This window comes from Triticum aestivum, chromosome 2B, assembly GCF_018294505.1.
Source record: "Triticum aestivum cultivar Chinese Spring chromosome 2B, IWGSC CS RefSeq v2.1, whole genome shotgun sequence".
NCBI classification, from domain to species: Eukaryota; Viridiplantae; Streptophyta; class Magnoliopsida; order Poales; family Poaceae; genus Triticum; species Triticum aestivum.
In genome coordinates, this window is record NC_057798.1 from 669,482,695 (window position 1) to 669,502,356 (window position 19,662).

Here is a 19,662-nt window from a genome sequence, read left to right on the forward strand (position 1 = left end):
GTAGCTTGCTACTGCTCCGGAACACTTAGGCTGGCCGGCATGTGTCCTTCTTCGTTCTTGTGTCGTTCCCTTTGGGGACATGTCACGCAGTGTCTACCCGAGTCCTGTTAGCCTGCTACAGCCCGATTTACCGGAGTCCTGCTAGCCCAGCTGCTACAGCCCAGATTCACTCGCTGATGACCGACACGTTCGTTGCTGGGTGTTGTATGCCTGTCCCTGTAAGTTAGTGCCACTTTGGGTTCACGACTAGCCATGTCAGCCCGGGTTCTTGTCATATGGATGCTAGCGACACTATCATATACGTGTGCCAAAAGGCGCAAATGGTCCCGGGCCTAGTAAGGCGACACCCATGGGAATACCGTGCGTGAGGCAAAGTGATATGAGATGTTACATGCTAGATCGGTGTGGCATAGGATCAGGGTCCTGACATGGGGGCTCAGCACAACACACCCCTCAAATTAAACTAAGCACACCTGAAATTAAACTATGCAACTAATTCGGTAGACACTACATTAGAACCAACATGAGCAATGATACTGAAAGCTTACTCACTCGGAGTCCTCGTCCACGTCCTCGACTTTGTCCTTGTCCCTCTTCATCTTGGCAGATACTTCTTTGCTTGAACCGCACACTTGGCTCTTGCTCTTCATCCAACCCTTATAGATATTGAAACAAAGGTATCCATCCATTCCAGCGTAGTGGATGTGGTCTATATCTAGTACATTCCGCTACCATGCATGATGATGAAACGTGTAATGAGGTTTCTCCAGTTTACCGTACGAAGGATGAACCATGGCTCCTGTCAGGGTCAGCATTGAAGGCTGGCCACCGGAGGGCAGCATCCGATTCTTCTGGAGGTCGAAGGGGTTGCCTACAATGAGGCCAATCCGACCCAGGACTTCTTTGTCGTTCGTAAAGTCTACAGTAACGAATTTGACTAGGTTGCTGTTAAGGAAGTTCTTAAAATACAGGCATTCAATGTCGGCATGGCATATGTGGTAGACCAAGCATAAGTCATGCACGCAAACCTAGATCACAGCGGGCTTCTTCCTCTCTTCGTCCATTAGATCCTTCTCCTGTCCCAGGACTATGGTGTACTCAACATCTAGCCCAGCGACCCACTCATCAGTGAGTGTTCGAACATGCATCTGAAGCGAGAAAGGCATCCTTTCACCGTCGTGGAAGAACGGGTGTAGATGACATAAAACTCATCGCCAGTGATGGTTCTAACCTTGTACTCACCGCTGATCATGGAGATTTGGGACGCCATGGATTTGGGAGGAGGGTTAGGATTAGTGGAACTGCCGTAATGTGAAAGGATAGAACGACTAGGAGTGAACCGTCGTAATATTAAAGGACGTGTGGGGATGAGTAGGAGCGAACTGCCAGCGTGCGAATGGCAGGGTAGTGGCTTTCCATTCTCCCATGATACGGGCTTCCGAGAGCCCTTGGATCTGAGATCGAACGGTTGCATGGCGTGATACCTATGGGTGAATATCCTATCCTAGAGGGTTATTGTGCAAATTTTCAGCAACTTAGCATGTGACCATTTGATCTCAGATCCAAGGGCTGCCAGCAGCATGTATCATGGTCGCGCCTACCACGACCGTCGCATCGCTCGCGCGATCGCGCCCTTGGAGATTTAACACGGTGCGTTAGGCTATCTGATGTTGGCATGTCATACATAGTCATCACTTAGTCACTCATACTACAACAAGGTTAGCTATAAGGTTGGCTATAAGTGTATTTATTTTTTTACTTCTCCGTCCCATAATATAAGAACGTTTTTGACACTAGTGTAGTGCCAAAAACATTCTTATATTATGGGACAGAGGGAGTAGTATTTATTGCATTTGCCAAGGAGTGACCTCTTCCAATGAAATGGTGTGCCTATTAGTTTTTTGTTGCTAAGTTTGCTTCATTTAATTAGCTATAGACTCAAAACTGCCTTTTCACCTAGGCACACGTGCTTAGCACCGTTTCTTCCTTGGGTCACCAAACTTGCCACATCAAACTTTATGCCTATGTGGCAAGCTTAGCACCTGTAGGAGCAAGTAAGTACTACAATAGTGGGCTATAATCCCACTTTACATGGCATTTTTGCATATGTGGAGGAAAGAGGCAAGGAAAAAGTGGAGAAGTGGGCTCTCATGCGAGAGCCAGCCTCAACTACAAGGTGGAGCATTGGGACAGGCACCTGTATGGAGGTGGTCAGGAATCGGGAGACTCACGCCGGTCGTAGTGCCACAGTTAAAATGATAATGGCAAGTCAAATCACGGGGCCCCACCTGTCTAGCAGTAACTCGCTGTCAAATCACACAACCCTACGTTTGCAGCAGCCTACTCCCTCATCTTCTCGCGTCTCTGTCGAACCGACTAGGCGGAACTGCCCCGCCTATCGTGTAGGAAAAGCCCCGCCCTCGACTTTAAAATACAACTACATCCGCTTAAGAATCCAATGATATACTTTTTGTGACATAGTAACTCATATTTAGTTAGTCAAATGGATGACCTAGAACTACATGCACGCCCTATAAACCGAGACGCCTAAAAATAAAAAAAACAAGACGGAGAGGGTAGTTCAGCATGTATCTTTTTAGATCAATATAGTCGGGATTCACCAAAGAGCAAAACCAAGTGGTAGGCTGCTCCTGTTGTGTTAGCGTAGCAACTCAAGCAGGGTCAGTCCACACACGAAATGGCGACACACTTAACAGGACCCCTTTGGCCGACATGTGGCTCATCCACCGTCTTGTTCCACATGCCATGCACCAAATTACAGTTCAGAGCAGCGGTTGGAATTGGAGGCACCCCGGTCGTAGCGCCGCAGTAGTAGAAAATGAGCGATGAGGGGTCAAATCACAAAGCCCCACCTTTCCCGCATTAAGCTGGACGGACTAAGCAACCATCATTTCACTCTAGGGCGCAAGAGCATAAAGAAAAGAGAAAACAATGATGCGTGTGGCAGCTACCTAGGGCACCCTAGGGTAGGGGTCTCCACTACAGATCCTTTTTTTTGAAAGCACCTCCACTACAAATCGGCTTCTCCCTCGTCCTCTTGAAGAAAACCGATGATGAGTGCAGCGGTAGGGTTTGTAGGAGTACTATGGCGTGCGTGGCCACGTCATAGTAAACGGGTTTGAGTCGACGCATGTGTGGGCTGCTTGGTTTTATGGGAACGAGACAAGATTTTGGGTTCGGGGACCAGTGGAGATATAGTACGTACAAAAAATTGTGGACGTAGGTTCGACCGAAAGGCAATGATGCATTGAACGCATGAGATTTCGAAACCAAATTATGAATAAATACACAGTATATCATGTAAAGCTTTGAGTCATATATGCATGATTTAGATGTTCGTTTAGTTCTTATAGTTCATCTCATTCAAAATCAATTAGTTTTATAAAAATGTTAAGATTCATGGGGTTGTGCATTATAAAGCATAAAGTGAAAAACAAATAATTGCAATTCATTTAGAAAAAAAATCAACTATGATATAGAAGATTCTAGAACAAAGGAGAAGTGCTTATGTTTTGAGGTTTGTGCATTATGCTTAAGTTCAACCATGGAGTCTTCTAAATTATACATGTGGAAGATCTGGTGGAATGTTGATGATATCCAATGGTCAGTAGTGCTCGGATTTGCCATCTCTACACTGTCGGATTAGCTTCATCCAGCGACCATCTTTCAAAGTTATTAGCACACTATATAGTTCTTGTGCCATAGTTGCATGTTTTGGAAAAAAGCTAATAGTAGAGGTTTTTCTTTATTTATAACTCTCCTCACATTTTTTTGGCTTTGAAGTGAATCATGGTTGTGGACATTATGTATGAATGTGAAGATATCTGTGAACATGAGTTTGATGTGGAAGTTGAACTTGGAATGTCGGGCTTGCGCGTGAACTATACCATGTCCAATGTTTCGTCTGTTATTATTTGGAAAGTAATTGCTGTTATTACATGACTTGAAAAAAACATTTTGTGCCACATCAATAGATGCACAGACATCACAACAAGCGTGCCGACTGGATAAACATTTGAACCTAGCTATTATGAAGGAAATTTTGTATTGACAACAGTTTTAGATAGCAGGAGACGCCTAGCCTGCTCTGCCTCTGCTAGCTTATTTCTAGCTTCTTCCATCTCTTCTTTGGCTTGGATGAAGAGAACATCTGATTGCTCTTTTCGCTTCTTCAGGAACTCAGCTACATTCTCAAGTGTTGTTGCACGCTTTCTTTCAGCCTTTACTAATGCCACAAGGACACGAACAGCTAACGACTCCACCTGGCTTGTGTGTAATCCAGCATCATCTGGGAATTTGCACCTTGTGTCTAATCCAACATCATTAGGGAACTGGCACCTTGTGTGTAATCCAGCCTCATTTTGGAAACATGATCTCGAGGTTGACCATACTTCCCTCCTCGCAGGAACTGCATCCTAACATGAAGTTACTTCTTTTTTAGATCAATACTCAGAGAAACCTAGATCGATTTAGTAGAAGCCAGATAAACAGAACTCGGAGAAGTGAATTCAAAAGGAAAAGAAATATAAAAACAGACTACAAGGTGAGAACACCCACTTCCTACATCAAGTTAAAAACAAAAGCATTAGGACGATTAAGACTCTTCTTATTACACATCGAAGAACACCACACTTAAGAGAAACAGAAACTACAACATATACACATCGAAGAACACGAGGCTAAACGAAAGTAATTGAAAGGGTGTTGCTTACCAAAGCTCATTTTACAGGTTCGGTGCAGCTCCTCTTTAACTTGCCACGCTCCTTGAAGATGTCCCAAATATCCCGTGTTTGGTCTTCATTGCTCCTCTGCATGTTAACACTCGTGGTTTTAAAATCTCAACATGGCAAGAAAAATACTTCTAGTAATACTCGCTCATCTTGTGGGCAACATTAAAGCACTTGTATGCCATGTTAGAGAATCTCCAACAGAATCGCAACACGTGGCACTTTAAAAAAGCGTTTACAATGCTGAGATCGAGAAGTAGATACTAGAGAGTAGAGGATAGTTCTCAGCATAGATAGATAAAAAAAAGGTACCCATACCCCTCTCCAGATTTGCAAATAAGGCCTTCCCTCATTCATCCTTTTCTCCCACAAGATAAACTACTCATACAAATGCATCTTGATGCGTGCAACGCATGGGCATCTTGCTAGTTCTAAAAACCTTTCCATCATTTGCCACACTGCTGGTTGTAGATGAAAAACCTACCCCAAGCACATCGCGATACAGGAGCGACGCACAATTACAGGCTGATATTCTGTTGGACAATGGAGGCTATAACCAATTACTTTTACGGGAACAATAGCACCCAGGAAAATTGAAGGGTAGGTATGGACAAAATTGGAACTGCACTTGTATTGCTAAGTGATTCAATACACACATTACCAATCGAGGAGGAGAACAATGGTCGCGGCGGCCTCTATGAGTCATGGTCGGCAACGGGAGTCAGTTCATTGTCCATGATGGTGGTACTTTTGCGCTTGGCGTCGGCTTCCGGGAAGCAGATCCGAGACCGTGGAAGACGATGCCAGGGAAGAGGCTCCATCTACGACGACGATGGTGGACCGGCTCCAGTGCAACGTACGAGGTCGTCGATGAGGCAGATGCGCTGCGGTGGACGAGTGCGCCGATGTAAAGGGGAGGAGCACGAAGGTTGTGGTGCCGTGGAGAAGTCTATTTTGCGCTGGGGATAGAAAATGGGGAGTATTCAGGTGTACTACTCTGGGTGCCGGGGTGGGGCTGGCTGGGTAGGGTGAACCTGAAGTTACGAAAACAACCCCTACCAAGCGTCATCCGTAGGCCTGTTCCGAAGGCTATGATGGTAACTTCCCACTTCTCGAATCAGGGTCGCGGGAGATTTTCCCGCCGACCTCAAAATTTTGTGACACTGGACTCCCCGTGTGGCGTGTTGAATGATTCGGCTAAGCAACTAGCGAGTAGTAGTTGTAAACTCTGCATATTAGGTTTGACCGAAGTCAAACTTCCTAAAGTTTGACCAAGTTTATATAAAAATATAAACATTTGCCATAACAAATATGTATGATGTGGAAGTACATTCAATAATGAATCTAATGGTATTTATTTGTTCTTGTATGTCTTAATATTTTTTGTTATAAGCTTTCTGAGAGTTTACAAAACTTGACTTTGACCAATGCTAATACGCGGACTAAAATAAAAACGGGGGGAGTACACATTTGTTTTCTTAGTTTGTAGTGAACTAATCATTTGTTGAAATTGTGAAATAAATATATTAGGCTATTGACTTGGAATGTAATGGTCTATACAATTCAATAGTTACAATCATTGTCGAATCCCAAGATGTATACAAGGTCTATAGTACTTCACAACATGCTAAAACTCACATAATCCCAGTCAAATGAGAATCTAAATGCATTTCATAGTTATTACTTTGTAGGATGCAACAAAAACAACCAAAACTCTATATCAGCCATTATAGAAGCAACATTTTGACATATCCCATTGTTTGAATGAAACGTGCAGAGGGAGCTTTTGAAGATGGAGCAGATAGGGCAGGAAAGATTGTATGTATGTGGACGAGAGAGTAGGAGACAAACCTAATGAGACAGAGAGAGAGAAAGAGAAAGAGAGAGGAAGAAGTTAGGTCTGTGAGAAAGATGGAGACATGTAATATACGTGATTCTGTATACGTGGAAGGAGAAGAGACAACATGTTTGATGAGAGAGCAGGAAAAACATGGACGAAAGGGGAAGGATCTCATGGGATGAGGGATTGACAATTTTGTGCGGGGAAGAGAGGGATTGGTAATTTTGTGCAAGAGAGATAGAGGGTGGGGGAGGAGTCAGTCAGCCGTCGTCACATCACCCTGATTCCAAATGACCCCGCATTCTCTAGCGCGGTGTGGTCGCCGTCTTTGATCTGCTCGATGCCCTCTTTGAAGATTGAGGTGGTGTGCATGTTGGGGATGCAAAGAAGCACAAGCGAGAGTGGCCGCCGTATAGCCTTGGATGGGCATGAATTGTGTGCTCGGGGGAGTGTGTGTGTGTGTGTGTTGTGCTGTGTGTGTGTGTGTGTGTGTGTGTGTCAGATATTTAGCGAAAACAAACCTAAGGAGAGAAATGGGTATTCACGAAGAGATTGTGCAGGCCTTGAGGTGGGCAGGGGCCGAGTGGGGGTGTCAAAATGTGCGCGTTGATGCATATGTTGCATGCGATCATGCGAGGGACGGACGAATCGAGAGAGATGGTTGTTGTGTTACGGATGCTCCTCTCTCTCTCTCTCTCACACACACACACACACAATTAAACTAGAAGTCCATTCTCTCATGTATACACAACGTATCGGCATCTGTCTATGTCTCACTCATGCATGATCATTAGCACATTCACACCTCTCTATGTCTGTATCACACGCACATCGTCTCCACATTGCCCTTCCGCCACAACACACATACGGACACATACACACGTTCTCTCATAGTCACACACACGAAATAAGTATTAAAAAAACTAGGGCACACCTAAAACGTCCAAATCCAAATAAACACAAACTGGAGCTAAATTCAAATATATGGAAATATTGCAGCGTCAAGAACTTTCCCACGAAAAAAAAGTTGAGTAATATTCGAGGATTGTTTTCACACACACAAAAAGGTTCGGTGGATGTCCTTCGAGCGCGACACGGTGACGCACCGTTCGATCGACCGCGCGGCCGCGGTTCACACGCTTGCACAAGATTCCGTATCGTGGCTGTGGTACTAACTTCAATTTTTTTTAATAAAAGCACTACCTAAGTCTAATGTTTACGTGTACTACTACCTCCGTCCTGGTTTATAGGCCCCCTTTGTAGTTTGTGTCAATTTTTGAATAAAGATTTAACTAACAAAATGTTAATGCATGTCAAGAAAAATTATCTCATTGGATTCGTATTTGAACATAGTTTTCAAAAATATAATATTTGGTGACATGCATGAACATTTTGTTAGTTTAATCTATGGTCACAATTTGGCACGAAACACAATGGGGACCAATAAATCCGGACGGAGGTAGTAGTACGGTTTTCTTTTAAGTTTGACCAACCTCATATAAAACTAAAGTAAGCTCCCATACGCGCACTCATCAATATGCCGCCGCCGGCGTTGTGCATGCCGGCGCCCGCCTGCTCCGGACAACAATTTCTCGCCCATCACCGCCGTGTCGCTGCCATCCCTGTGCCATGAAGCCGAAGGTTCGCCCGCTCACGTCATCTGCAGTCCCTCCTCGCAATGTTGCCGTGCTGCCAAGCACGCGACCAGCTTGTGGAGCCGCGTCTATGCACGCAGCATACGAAGAGGAGGACGAGCGCGTGCTCCAGCACGCCGGCGAGGAGGAACTAGCGTGTCATTGTCGTCTCCGCCCGCGAGGAGGAGGCGTGCATGGTGGCTGTCGGGGCAGAAGCCGGTCGTGCATGCGTCGAGCTCGCAAACTGGGTGCGGACGCGGAATCTACCTTCGAGACCTTGAATGCCACGTGGATCCTGCAATCTGAAGGAGCAATTTGGGTCAGTCGACTCATGTGAGCCATTTGATGCAACATGGATGGCTAGAAGGGCTTCTTCCACCTCTTCTGCCGTTTTCTTCCTTCGCTCCATCGAACTTCTTTCACAAATCGACTAACCCAAATTATACTACTAGTACGAACGTATTAAGTACAGTAGGAACACGAAGGTACGAGTAGTAGTACCAACTGCGAGAAGAACAGTAGTAAGACACAGTACTAGTACTACTCTACGTACTAAAGAGTTCAAATAACGAGAAAGAACATAAACATAGTTCTGCTGGGGCCTCAGCACAACACACCCTTGAAAACAAACTAAGCAACTAGTCCGCTTGACACTACAGTAGAACCAGCATGAGCGACGGCACTGCCACCTACTCGGAGTCTGAGTCCACGTCCTCGACTTCGTCCTCGTCCCTCTTCCTCTTCGCTGACGCTTCTTTGCTTGAACCGGACACTGGGCTCTGCTTCTTCATCCAACCCATGTAGATATTTAAACAAAGGTAGGCATCCATTGCTACGTACATGATGTGATCTTCATCTAATGTCTTCGACTCCCATGCATGATGAAACTCGTGATGAGGTTTCTTCAGTTTAGCGTACGAAGGATCAATCATGGCAGCTGCCAGGGTCAGCATTGAAGGTTGAGGGGAGGACACCAGGCTTTCCTTCTGGAGATCGAAGGGTTGGCCTACAATGAGACCTATCCGACACAGGACATCCCTGTCGTTCTTAAAGCCTACAGTAACGAATTTCACTCTTTTGTCCTTGAGGAAGTTCTTAAAATCCTGGCACTCAACGTCGGCATGGCATATGTGGTAGATGAAGCAAACGTTATGTATGCAAACCTGGATCACGGCGGGCTTCTTCCTCTCTTCTTCCTTTAGATCCTTCTCTCGTCCCAGGACTGTGGTGTCCTCAACATCTAGCCCAGCGACCCACTCATCCGTTGAACTGTTGAACATGCGTAGGAAGCGAGCAAGCCATGCTTTCACCATCGCGGATCCATGTGTGTAGATGCCGATGAACTGATCGCCGGTGATGGCTCTAACCTGGTACTCAGCGGCGACCATGGAGATTTGGGAGGCCGTGGATTTTGGAGGAGGGTTAGGAGAAGTTGAACTGTTGTACCCCGCAAAAACTGGGAGCGAACTAATGTGAAAGGACAGGACGACTGGGAGCGAACTGTTGTGAGGTAGAAGACGGGGACGAGTAGGGCTTGCGAACGGCGTGGGGTTGCTGGCTTGCCCGGTGGATAAGCGGCTGCAAGCCCCCAAAGAGTTCTCAAGAACTATGCGGGACCCACTAGATGTCATGTCTACTAGACCCATATCGTAGGTCTGGCGGTATAGCTTCTACCTGTTCGCACGCCATGCCGGCGTGTGAATGTAACTTCACTTAATTCCGTCAACCGTCGCGCCTCCCACGACCTTCGCCTCCCCGCGTGGTCGCGCCCTTTGAGACTTCGACCGGCTATAAATGAGCAATTTTTTTTGCCTACTCCGCATGCATGATACTCTCTCTGGTCCTTTTTACTCCCGTCAACCGTTTGCAAAGTGTATGACCAAATATATACTTTTTTTGAACACCACCTTATATTAATTAACCAGCCACACCAGTACACTCATTGGATACAATATTCACCACACAAGGCGGTACGTTATTTACAAGAATACCATCTAATCTATTGTCAAAGCTATACTTAGCAATTAAGTGTGCCACCTTATTGGCCGAACGGCTAATCTTTGACAATTGAAGATTGTTGATCAACTTCAAGATGCTCAACGCTTTCATCTTCAGGTCACGCATAGCAGACCTGTCATAGTCCCCCGATGCAAGATACGTTACCACAAAAGCGCAATCAGTCTCTAAAATTACAGGATTATGAAGAGAAATACCTATGTAGAGACCGACAATGCAAGCCCTAAGCTTCGCTTCCTCCACGCTTTGACAGGCATCAATGAAATCCCACGACCAAATTTATACTAAAAATATCAATATCTACTATACTGATTATAATGAGTATAAGAACTACGTTTTATAATGAGTGTAAAAATATTGATTTGACATTGTGAATGTTGATACTCCCTCCTTCTAGGTGAGTAAGTCATCTTAGGCTGTGTACCGTGACCAAGGAGGAGGGGAAAACGAGAGACATTAATGTTTATTTGCTAATTAAGACTAGCCACAGTGGGAGTAACTTCGGTAGTAACAACGAGTCCAACTCACCAAATTTGCCTATGTGGCAATGAGTTAATGAGGAGAGATGTAGTACTAGTAACTTAGCTAGTTACTGTAACATCACATGTCCCAATGCAATATGAGTCTATAACCTAATAAATGAAGCTTTGCATGTTACCACACTCATGTTACTATCCACTATTGAGGCAGTAACATAGTCTAGAGATATGTGTATGTTACTAGTGTATGTTACTCTCCATTGTGGCTGGTCTAAATAGTATTGCATGCAATGAACTAACCACTGCATGTCATGTTTGATAGTCTCAGGTCATTAAAAGCATGCACACCCTCATCTCTTATTGGTTGATATGTCAAAAAACAAGAAATGAGGTAGAAGTTAATGCACCGCGCCTACGTGTTTTGGGATTATTTGGTTTTCGTAAGATGACTTACACACCTAGCTATTAGAGTACCACTACCTCCCTTCTAGTTTAAAGGGCTCGACTCAAAAATTTCACCTACTCTTAGCAAGATAGTAGAGGCGGTGGAATAGTTTTTGAAGCTGCAAAAGTACTCAACTAATGTTGCTGTTCTTCACAAAAAAATGTGTTTACCAATGCATGCATGAACACTAGTTACTCTAACCCCCCTCTCTTCTTTAATTCTTTGCCACATCAGCATGTTTGCTATTCCCGTGTGCATGATACCAGCTAAGATACCACCATGATGGCCAGCCTTAATAATCGCATGCAATAATTTAGTGAACCTTGAAATATGAACATGTGTGGGGCGTGTATGTTTTTAATGACTTGAGACTATACCTAGCCCGGCATGCAAGATGACTTATTATGCTCCGTTCCCCATACCTGCAGGAAGCCCGTTTGTCTCCAAATCTTTTCCTCTCCATGTGTCGAAACAATATGCCTGTCAAACTCTCCTTCTCCCTCCGGTGGTCCCACCACTCCACCTCGTGTGAAAAAATCTGCATGCATGACTCTCCTCCCCCCATGCTCGTCCAATCCGTTGTGACTAGCAATATTTCCACCCCTTCGCTCCCCCGTAATTACTCCAACAAATATGCCCAGGTAGCTTTTACTTAACTTCAGGTGCATTGGGTCACTAACATAAGGGCCCAGCAGTGTAGTGGCGCACATGTCAGTGATGCAACTAGACCTACAGTTAAGTCAGTGCAGCTCAGTCCATATCTTACGTAGGTGTGCCATTGCTCGCTATAAATAATGCGCCTCCCACGACCTCGCTATCTCCTCCCCCTCACGTTCATGTTCATCGCTATCTCCTCCCCCTCCCTCTCACGTTGACCACCATGGCATCGCCCCTCCCAAGCCCTAGGAGACCCTCGCTGCACCGCGCGGACGGTCATGCGTCGCCGTTCCGTTCCTTGCCGCCACTAGTCGAGGTGGTCGCGTTGGCGTTCCGCTCCTCGCCGCTACGAGACGCTTCGACGTTCCGTTCCTCGCCGCCACTAGTCAAGGAGGACGCGTCGCATTCCGCTCCTCGCCGCGACGCGACGTGTCGCCATTCCGTTCCTCGCCGCCCCTAGTCGAGGAGGACGCATAGGTGTTCCTCTCCTCGCCGTGACGCGTCGAGGTGGACTCGTCGACATTCCCAATCTTGCCAGCACGCGTGTTGGAGGACGTGTCGGCTCCCCGCTACGAGGAGAACGCCACGCCGCCCGCTGAGGCCCCAACCTTGAGGAGCTTTGGAAAGAAATGGATGTCACCTTGTGGGAGGCTTTGCCTCCAGCAGAGTGCGCCAAAATAGAGGCGGAGAAGAAGGTCGAGGAAGAGAAGCGCACCACGCAACAAGCTTTCTGGGAGATCTATGTCGCGTCCGAGAGAGTCAAGCAATTGATTCTTGGGCAGAAGGCTCGTGCGAGGGCCGTGAGGGTGGCGGAGGACGCCCGTGTTGACGCCCTGAGTGCAGTCGGGCCCAAGCGCCTCATCTATGCTTGGCGGTACGTGGACTGGGTGCACGCTTCCAGCCAGGAGGATTACCTGTTTGTGCCAGATCACCACACCGGTGAGATCGCGCTCGCCCGCTGGCAAGCCGCCAATCAGCACTTCGCGAGTTGCAAGGCTGGGTAAGAGGCTTGTGTCGGCGCGCTAGGAAACGGCCGCGCAACAGGGCACTCGTGGCGTGCCGCAAGCGCTCCTGCGAGCGTCGTGGATTTTAGGAGGAGTATAATTTTTGTTTCGTAAGGCGATCTCATTAGTTTTGGGACGCAAATGATAAATACCGAGCGTTCAGGAATTTTTAGCGTCCTTAATTAAGTATGTAAAAGAGAAAGTTTGGAAACGTTGTGTATTATTACGCATTTTGCAAGTATGTGCATATAGCACAAACTTTACTATATACTATCGGACTACACGTCTCTCTCGATATATGCTTGCAGACTGTGCTACTCCCTCCGTCCAGGTCAATAAGTCATCTTTGGTTGTGCATGGTGACCAAGAAGGAGGGAAGACTTGTACACCTAGACGGAGGGAGTACTACTATTACTTATGTATGTGCAAATGCATGTTTTAACATTACGATGCGGTTTTTGTAAAAGTAGAAAAACAGCACTAGTCAAGCTTGTGAAATGATTCAATGCAAAACAAATGCAAAAATGCTCGTTTGATTGTTTACTTTTAGCTTCCTTCTCTGTGGTTATTTCTCTGTCGTACTTTGTACGGAGCATCTCACTGGTTGGAAAGGCATGCAAATTCCCAAACAGCTTCCTACACCATGTATTGAATTTTTTGCCTAACAAGTTGTGCCATGCAATTGGAATTCCAACTTGAGTACTACTACTAGTAGGAGTACCAGGGGCCAGTTCTTTTAGGCTTCTAGATTAGTAATCCCATAACTAATACCTCCGTCCTGGTTTATTGGTCCCCATTGTAATCTGTGTCAAATTTTGATCATAAATTTAACTAATGAAATGTTAATGCATGTCACATGCACTACTCCATCCGTCTAGGTGAGTAAGTCATCTTAGGCTATGCACCGTGACCAAGGAGGAGGAGAAAACAAGAAACGTTAATGTTTATTTGCTAATTAATAGTATTGCATGCAATGAACTAACCACTGCATGTCGTGTTTGATATCTCAAGTCATTAAAAGCATGCACACTCTTTATCTCTTATTGGTTGATATGTCAAGAAACAAGAAAAGAGGTAGAAGTTAATGCACCACGCCTAAGTGTTTTGGGATTATTTGGTTTTCGTAAGATGACTTACACACCTAGATGCACCGCGCCTAAGTGTTTTGAGTAACATTTTATCAGTTAAATCTTTAGTCAAAATTTAGCACAAATTACAATGATGAGGAATAAACCAGGACGGAGTAGTAGTTTAGAATCCCAAATAAATGAGTGAGGCGCCGTATTGTTACTCTCCACTGTGACTAGTCTTGTGGGAAAAGTTGGGGAAGCCGCCAAAAGAACTGGTCCTAGGAGTAGTAGCTAGGGATCAAGTGTGGGAGATGAACTGGAGAAAGTAAATGCAGAGAGATGAAATGCAAAAAAGATGGAGGGATGTGATGGTTGCTTGTCCGTTAATTTTACCAGGCCATTTATTACTGGGAGTGGTTGGGTTTTGTGATATGACGGCTTTACTGTCGCGCCACGAGCGGGGTCAGAGGTGAGACTCCCGTGCAGCGCCGCCCTCTACACTTGTACTACATCGGTCGTGGTTTATTAGTCCCCCATTGAATTTGACTGAAGATTTAACTGACAATATGTTAGTGCATGTCAACAAAAACTATATCGTTGGATTCGTATTTGAACATAGTTTTGAATGATATAATTTTAGGTGACATGCATCAATATTTATCGTACTATATATAATGTTAGTTCAATTTTTGGTCGTACTAATCTATAGTAGTAAGGTGCCCATGCGTTGCACCGAAGAGTGAAATGCATTGATCGGAGAGTTGTTTAATTTGACAAAGGATGTGGGGGTCATCTCATGTGTAACGGGTATGGATAGGTTTGTTCGGATATTATCTCATCTCTAGAGCTCACAAACATCCGGGTGAAATAGATAAAAAGGAATCTTTTGCAAACAAAAGCGTTCAACTCTTCAACCTGCATCCAAAACTTGTGAAGAAATAACACTTATTGTTCTTTGCAAGAAATGATCTTTAAGAATTAGTTTTTTAGTATAGATTGTTATACATGTTGGCTACAGATGACATGGCACTTTCTTATAATCAACAGTTGGCTATACTATTAAGTAATATTAACCATGCCCTTATACACCTAGACGGAGGGATTAAATCAGGATGACTTGCAAGGGGGCAAAGGAGATGTAAGAAATGGTTCATCGTAAGTCTTTCACCGGAACTGTAGGAAAAATTCATACATGGAAGATTCTAGACTAAACCATAAATGGATACACTTTTATTCATGCGCAATACTCCAATAGGGCAAGATCATGCATGGAAGTTTCCACATGCTTAGACAGCGGATTACATTGAGAAAAGACTAATGATCAACATTTAACTTGATAATGCGTATTTTTTTAGAAGAACAGGGAGGCTCCTCCCCGGTTCCATTTTGTGATATGAAACCCAAAGTGTCTTACATCAGCTCACTAAGAGGAGCAGTTCAAAGGAAGGACTGCGGCGAAAGCCACTCAAGTTTAACGACAAGCTTACGGAATCAAAAGCGGCAAAGATACGGGCCATAAGGGCCCACACACACACTACATGTTTTCTAAGCGCACTTGATAATGCGTATGTCCAGGTGAAACTCCTTGGAGTCCCCGTGCACCGAGTCGGCGGGTAAAGGATGGAACGGATGCCATGGGTTTTCCAAGTCCACATTGGCGGGACAGTCCCAGATCCCCAGAGTCCAAGTCTGTCCGATGAGGCCGGTGTCGCCGCCCACGCGACCCGGAGGGGTAGTAACATTGACCACGCACCCGTACATCTGCCTCGTCTCAGTGTAAGCGTCAGCGGTGACCCCCCTGACGCACATTACAGAGACGGGGCGGCGGCCTGTGCGGGCCTCGACGGTGCCCATGATCAAGAGGAAGATGCTGCCGTCCTCCTCCGAGACTAGCACGCAGCGGTGATCCTCCCGCGACTCCGGCATGGTGAACTGGTAGCATGTGTCGTACTTGTTGTTCTCCACCAAGGGCCAGCAGTGACTACTGCACGCATCCGTGAGGTGATGCACCATGCCCGCCGGCGAGCCACAAAACGGCATCGGACACTCATAGAAGTGGACAAAGGGCTCCTTGGAGGCATCGACCAGGCCGTCCATGAAACGGGAGTGGCTGTAGGGGACGTTGCGCCAGTTGAATATATGAGCAAGTTAATACGAGATTTAATCTGAATAAGCACAAAATAAATCATGACGGCTATAACAGAGATGAAATTAATCATGTGGACTAGAATAGTAGTAGGATACGGAGTAGAAACATGAATTCTACCACGATTTCGAATAGGAAGGACAAAAACACATATGGTGCAACGGGAGCAGCACCATTGGCGTTGAGGTTGTTGCCCATGTCGCTAAGGAAGAGGTTGCCGAGGTCAGGGAAGAAGTCATCGTCGGTGAAGTCGTGGCTACCAGCAGTCGCTAGAGTGTGCTCCCCTGATTTCAACAGTGCCCGCCGAATGGAGAGCAAGAGGGAGTGGCTGTAGGGGACTTTGCGGCCGCCGAATGGAGCGTAGGAGTAGCACACGAAGCAGTAGATGGTGTCCTTACTAGTACTCCCTAGTCTTTATCTATCTATGTCTATATATATCTACTCTTATAGAAAACCGAGTTGGTGATGATGGTATGCCTGTCATCTTGTAATATAGACCGTCCCATCTATATCTGACGGATAGAAAGCCAACTATGACAATTTTACAAAAGATACCCGCACCTCTCTCCACATTTACAGATAAGGCCTTACCTCGTACGCCTCCCTATGTCTCTATCTCTACTACTTTTTTTATAACAAATCGAATAGTGCTGCGCCGTCCGCTGCATGCCCGGCTAAACATACCTCCTGGCCTCCATCATCACCAACTGAGTCTTTTATAGGAGTAGGAGTAGAGAAAAAACCGAGTTGGTGATGATGGTGTGCCGTGCAATGCATGGGCATCTTGCTATTTTTTTGCATATAAGTCCAAATACCATGTAGACACGGTCTTTGAGCATGGTTCGTAGTCGTTCCACGATCGGGCATTCAAGTTTGTAACTATTTTAGATTAGAATATACTACTCCTCCGGTGCTAGTAGTAGAGCAGAGTCCTACTCTACTACTCTTCTCTAGCAAGCTAGGGCATAGTACTGTAGTAGGTACTGTAGGGAGTACCAGTACTGTGATCACTCAAGCACGTTGTCTGGCATCGATATGACCCTACGCAGCTGGTATGTGTCTCGTAAGTCAAGTGGCGTGTTGTAGTCATCATCACCTGTCCACTTCCCGCAGCACATATTCGCTTCTCCATCTTTGTCCGCACATAATCTCGTCCAAGCTTACATCTCCGCCTAGGCGCCTCCCCCCCTCATCCGAAACCCAAGCACTAATAATGGCAGAACCGAGCAGCGTCCGCCGAAAGAGTGGCTGGAATTCGCTCCCCACAGAGGTAATCAAGCTCATTGTTTCGCGTGTGGACAATCTCAGTACCATGTCGCTCGCCGCGTGCTCGTCGGGGCTGTACCGTTTACTCAAAGCCCTCAGGCTGGAGCTTTTTAAGCCAGCTCCTTGCTTGCTGATGTCGCCTGATCTTCAGAAACGGCGTGTCACGCAGCATAACGATCGTAGGGTGGCAAGCATCAACCCCCTTCACTGTGATCTGATCCCCGTTAGCCTCAGCTACATTAATGGTATGTACTGGGTCGGCATGAACACGTCTTGGATGGTGCTCGTCGATGGTCGCGGCAGCTGGATGCTTGTGGAGGTCTACACTCGGCGATTGATCCCCTTTCCTTCGATTAACACTGCACTGCTTTGGCACCGCGGCCCAGAATACTCGGAATCTTACAGTAGCCAACATGATACCAAGTTTGATTTGCTCAAGGTGGTAATCTGCCAAGTGCCCACAAGATCTGCGAATTACAAAGATTTCAGGCTAATTGTGATCTTCAACCGTGGTCTCACCTATCTGACAGGTCACTGCGGTAAGTGGATAAATCCGCACGTCCATCGTAGGATCATACATCCTCCATGGTTCTCTGATGCCATTGAACACAAGGGCTTCATTTACGCTGTCGACTCCTTCTATGGCTGGACGTATTGCTGGCCTACTCCAGTCATCGCTACAAACGGCTCTTACAGCAGTATGTTACTTTTCTATGATATCATGATGGCTTGCTTATATTACTGTCAACATTTACTAAAAAAATATTCATGCTCATAACATGCTGTTCTTAAGATTGACTAAATCAAGAGCCCTTTTTTATTTGACTCCAACTTGATATGATGCTGTAGGCCACGTGGTGTCCCTACCCTTCCTAATCCCAGAACCTTTCAAAGAAAAGCGGCATGGCAGTTGCAGGTGGTTCCTGGCTCGCGGCGAAAGATTGATGATTGTTCGCACGTACCGGACGTGTTGTTTCGCGGAATACAATCACAGTCACTGCAAGGTCTTTGAGCAGGATCCCAGCTTCTCTGGGCCTTCAGGAATTTTTGACTGGTGGCTGGTAAGTAGCCTTGGTACACGCTCTCTGTTTGTCTGAATGAATTATCTGATTAACCAGGAGATAACCGATGGCAAGGATCATGATGGCAGCGCGGTTTCATTCATCAGGCAAAACTGTGTGTACACATCGTACCATGCGTCTCTGCATGCACCATACCCTGATATGTGCCGCCATGATCTACAACCCAAAGTAGGAGAGAGGGTCGAAATTATCAAACTTCGACCTGCTGGATGGAGTTTCCCCCGTCAGGAACCCATCTGGTTCAAGCCGTCAGCCAATCTCCACAGCTTAGTAAATAGTAACGTCTAACTGAGCCAGTTAGTTAGATGCGTACACTTGGTGTAGTAGGATCTTTATTTAGCTTGATGCATACACTTGTTCTTTCTTGGTAGCCCTTTTGTAATGATGGTTGATGTTTGGTTTGGAAGAGAGAGTTGCGTCTTCACTCTTCTGGCCTGCTTACTGCTTCTGTTGCACCCCCAGCCCTGGTTGCTGCTGCTGCTGTTTTCAATGTACAATCAGTAGTATATTTTGTCTGTTGGTTGAATAAATGTGTTGTTAGAACGACAAACACAATGTTTTGGAAGTCGTTGCATGGTTCGATCCTTTAGTGCCCCGTACCGTACGTAGCTCATACTATTTTTTGTACGGAACACATTTTCCACTTGTTGATAGCATGCAGCCCACTGATGAAGGCCCAATATAGAAGCCCATAATTAACTGGAAGGGAGGCTCTCACATGAATCCGGCCCAGGTACATGCTCATGGTCCCCTAAACATAAATAAGTAAATAAATAAATAAAGCTAAATGCTCATGCACCAGTTCTTTGGGAAAATATGTAGCCCAGTATTTCTTTTTGAAGAATACCCAAGCTAGGCCTATTTGTTTTCTCCGAATTACTGGGCTGCAAATCTTTCAAGACAAGGAGGGACGCATTCCATCCTGGCCAAAGAGTATGGTCAATGTCTGTTAAAAGTAATATCAAAAGGGGATGAAAATTCCAAAAAAATTATAGCAAATGGGATATTAGTTTTTTTTTTAATTTTGTTCTTCACTGATATCTTATACGTATTTCATTGGATTTAACATGACATAGTACTAATTTATTTTTAAATTTGTTTTAGTATGGCTATTTATTTTTGGATTAAGAATATTTTGTTCCCCAGCAAAAATTTCCCACATATTTAGTTAATTTTTTGACCCTGGTACTGACCAGAAAATGGCCGGCAATACTAAAAATGGAAAACGGGCGGCTGACTTGTTTACGCAAGGCTTTGTCAGTGAACACACGATTC